This window comes from Vombatus ursinus, unplaced genomic scaffold, assembly GCF_900497805.2.
Source record: "Vombatus ursinus unplaced genomic scaffold, bare-nosed wombat genome assembly UNPS02014942.1, whole genome shotgun sequence".
Taxonomy (NCBI): Eukaryota; Metazoa; Chordata; class Mammalia; order Diprotodontia; family Vombatidae; genus Vombatus; species Vombatus ursinus.
In genome coordinates, this window is record NW_020954720.1 from 15,318,053 (window position 1) to 15,322,725 (window position 4,673).

At 39.8% G+C, this 4,673-nt stretch overlaps 1 pseudogene; it reads right to left on the reverse strand.

The window, feature by feature from the left end:
• Nucleotides 1-2,923: 2,923 nt before the first annotated feature.
• LOC114029902 lies at nt 2,924-3,962 on the reverse strand (annotated as a pseudogene).
• Nucleotides 3,963-4,673: the final 711 nt, after the last annotated feature.

A 4,673-nucleotide genomic window follows, 5' to 3' on the forward strand; every position in this document is an offset into this window, starting at 1 on the left:
CTCAAAGGCTCTGCCCTTAGCTGGGCCCTTATCTCTTAGCCCTCTATTTTCTCTCTTTTGGTGAACTCATTAGATCCCATAAATGTGATTATTAAGTCTATGTACACAACCAAAAATAAATCTCTATATCTAGTTAGTCTCCCCTGAGCTTCAGTCCTGAAAAGCAAAATACCTAATGGGCATTTTAAATTGAATATCCCAAAGACTTCTCAAACTTAACTGGTTAAAATAGAACTCGTTATATCCTCCCACCCCAGACTCTATCCTTTTAAAAATTTTCCTATTTCTGCCAGAATCATCACTATTTTTCCAATGTCTCAGAGTTTTATATTCAGTGTTATCTTTAATGCCTCACTCTCCTTCACCCCAGAAGACTCACAAGTTGTTAAATCTTGCTTTTTCTATCTTAATGATATCTTATATTCAAATCTTTGTCATCTAATCACACCTTATTTCAGACTCTAATGACCACTTGCCTAAATTATTGCTAATTGGTTTCCCTATATCAAGTCCATCCTCCACAGAACAATCAAGGTGAATTTCCTTAAGTACAAATCTATTTGACTCCCCTACTCAATAAACTATAGAGGGCCCTTATTTCCTCTAGGATGAAATATGAACTCTGTTTATCATTTAAAGTCATGCATACCACTCCAATCTCTCTCTGATAATTATGCTTTACTCTTCCTCTGACACTTAACAACCCAGACATAGTAATTCCCATGATATGAAGCCTCCTGTATCTGTATTTTACACTCATTTTCCACACTTTGAAAATACAGTCTTTCCTCACCTGTAACTCATAGGTTCCCTTCATTCCTGGCAGCTTAAGCATCATCTTCTATCTGTGAAGCCTTTCTTGATCTTCCCCACTGCTATTGCCTTCCTTAGCTAATTTGTTTTTAACTCCAGTATTTACCTTATAATCATTATGTATATTCTTGCATATATGTAGTTGTGTCCCTTCAAAGAATGTGAGCACTTCTCAACAGGAGGGATTTCGTTGTATTTTATATTTGTATCCCTAACACTTGGAACAATGCAGTCACTAAGAAATTCTTGTTGATGGATTGATGCTAAGGTTTGAAAAACTCCTGACATATAGTATCTCATTTCACCCTCCCAAAAACCATGAGGAAAATTAATTTTAGAGAGGTTAAACCCCTTGCCTAGGGTCACGTAGTTCTAATGTCTAAGGTAGGACTTGAATCCAGATTTTCTCAACTCTGAGTCCAGTGTGTAATTCACTTGGACATCTAATTGCCATACAAAGACAAAAAACACATAAGGCCACACATATGTGATAAGTGATAAATTTATTTGTCATGAGAATTAGCTATGTTAATATATCTTAGGTGTACAAAGCTTAAGGTAGTAAATATCTCACAGGTTACTTATGAACTATGTATCATTTAGAATTAGAACACAATAGAATGAGAGACACATACACTTTTTCTTGATGAAATAGTTGTGAAAGTATTTTCAGGTTTAATGCCTTAATCTCACCATTGCTGATCATCTTCTCATACTGTCCAGATCTATTTGAGGACTCCATCAGTCTAAAGCTGTGGAATGAGAAGACTAAGACATATACTTTACATGTGTTCTTTGGCCTCTCCATCTCCCCTATTTATTGCTCAATTTTCAAGAAGTTAATAAGGTAGACATTTGCTCACACTGCACAATCTGGAAAATTGATTACACATGTTGCGGGGAGGATGTTCCATTTCTAATCCATAATTCCAGAGCTTTGGGGCCTCATTTTTTCCAGTGGTGGTTTAAAACCCACTTATATTTAGGGAATAGAAAGGATGATTCCAACATCATAAATATCTACTTTTTAACCCAGTATCATTATTACAAACCTTTGAGACATCATTAATGCCAGCCTGCGGTCTTGTCAAATAATATAAAAATTATATTTGTCTACATGTATAAATTCCATGTCAATATTCAAACTGAGCATATATTTTATTGAAATGTCCTTTTTGTATATATGTTAATTATGATCTTTGGATTTGGGTATAGTTTTAAAGAGACATATTCACTGATAAACCCATCTATGCTCAGTAAACTGGTAGCATTTTCTGGGATTTTAACCTCTGTCTCACAGCCCTGATAGTGTTTCAGTGACCTAAGTCATTGCTCAAGGGCATTCCATTTACTTCTCGAAGATGTCTAAGCAACCTGATAAATTCTTTGGCTTCAAGGCCATTCACAATTAGACTGTATTGCTTAAGGCCATGTTTCATAGAACTTTCCCAACTTCAATTTATATTTCTGAACATCAATTTTTATGCAGGAACTACATAGGGATCCTGAGGTCATCTATTCCACACACATGAGTAATGTAGCTGTTGGGTTTTGAGGAATATCATAGCAATTCAAAGTGACAGGATACATTTTGGGGCTTTTGTTGGTGATGATTTTTTTTCTTAAATGAATTTTCAGTAAGGCTCCCAGGTGGCATTGAGAGAATTATTAGAAGAAAAAAAAAAATAGACAAGTAAACAAACAAAAACATATTGTGTCTCTCTGTGTGTGCAAATGCATGTGTGAAAAATCTGGCTTTGATAATCGTATTAGAAGATAGTGAGCACCACTACTACGTAGAACTTTAGTTCCACGTGGAGCTTGATGAAACATTGATCATGTCCCCTAATTTTACCTCTTGCTGGATATACTGAGCTTTCTGATTTGGGATTCTATTTGCTTTTGTTGGTTTTAATGCTAATAATTTTTAAATGATCTCTCCTGAATCTATTTTCCAGGTCAGTTGTTTTTTCCGATGAGATATTTCATATTGTCTTCTATTTTTTCATTCTTTTGATTTTATTTTACAGTGTCTTGATTTCTCATAAAAGTCATCCCTTCCATTTGCTCCATTCTAATTTTTTTTTTAGCTTGGAGAGGGATTTATTAGTTAAGAGTAAAAAAGAAGACTGCTGTCAGCAACCCCTGGGGCTCCAGCCCATGGTTCATGGTCCCCCAACCACTGGGGAACCCCCCCCCCCTTAAGACACTTGAGGGTCCTCTTGTGCTTCTCTTTGATTCGGCGTCAATCATCTGTCTCTGGAAGATATTGGAACTCCATAGGCTCACTGAAGCTGCATGTCCACCTGTGCTGGGGCCTATAAGGCAGGCACTGCATATGGCAGTGTGCGGAACACGATGGCACGTCGGCCTGCAAGAAGGATCCACCCGCCTCCAAACCTGGCCCACGAAGCACACCTCTATGTCCTCTTTCTGCACCTTGTCGCAGAGGAGGAATTTCTCATCCCCTCCCAGGAAGCTACCTGAGTTATGGTTCACGTGGCAGATCTTCAGCTCCGCAGTTTTGGGGACCTGGTTGTCATAGATGGGATGGGAGAGGACAAGGAGCAGGACAAGGGGCCTGCCTGCAGGGTCCTGGATGGTCACTTGGAAGCAGAGCCAGACAGCATTCAGGTCATAGTCTCTCCGCTGTTCTTCCAGGGGCACACTGAAGGGTTTATTGTTGGTCTGCATTAGATGGGCAATGGCCTGCTCCAGATCTCACTTCTTCACACACTGAAACCTCATGTTCTGGAAGGTGTGGATGCAGTGATCAGGGTAGAGTTCAGCCTCATAGAAGGCATCCCTACAGTCCTTCCCCACCAAATCATGAGGGTGAGGCTGGTAAGGGGGCTCCTTGGTCACCAGAGAGATGTGGACAGTTCCTGGTCCTATGAAGCCAATGACCTCGATGATGGATTGCATCTTGTCCATGCACTCCCTGGGGATGCTGCCCCTCCCTCCCATTGGCCCTTGCACTTGTAGCAGAAGCACATCCATCACTGCTTGGGTTGCTCAATGATCTCCACAAAGGGACCCTAGGCCAGGGGAGAATTAAAGGCAAAGATCAAGGGTAACAGTTCTGAAAAGAGGAGGGGACACAGAGGAAATTGAGTCAGGTGCCTCCCTCCCCATTCCCCGCCTCTCATCCCCCCCCCAGGGGAGGCAACTCCATTTTAATTTTTAAGGAAGTATTGTCTTTAGTGAGTTTTTGGACTTCCTTTTCCATTTGATCAATTCTGCTTTTTAAGGCATTCTTCTTATTGACTTTTTGGACCTCTTTTGCCATTTGGGTTAGGCTATTTTTAAGGTTTTATTTTCTTCAGTATTTTTTGGGTCTCCTTTGGCAACTGTTGACTTGTTTTTCATGATTTTCTTGCATCACTTTCATTTCTCTTCCCAGTTTTTCCTCTACTTCTCTTACTTGCTTCTCTAAATCATTTTTGAAGGAGGCAGCTAGATGGTTGCAGTGGATAGAAGACTGGCCCCGGATTCAGGAGGACCTGAGTTCAAATCCGGCCTCAGACACATAACACTTACTAGCTGTGTGACCCTGGGCAAGTCAATTAACCCCATTGCCTAACCAAAAAAAAAATCAAAATCATTTTTGAGCTCTTCCATGGCCTGGAACTGATTCATATTTTTCTTGGAGGCTTTGGACATAGGAGCTTTGACTTTGTTCTCTTCTTCTGGTTGTCTGTTTTGATTTTCTTTGTCACCAAAGAAAAATTCTATGGTCTGACTTTTTTTGCAGAGTTTGCTCATGTTCCAAGTCAATTACTTGACTTTTAAACTCTTTGTTAAGTTAAGGGTCTACTTCCAGTGTGGAGAATGTACTGTCCCAAGCTTCAGGGCTTTTT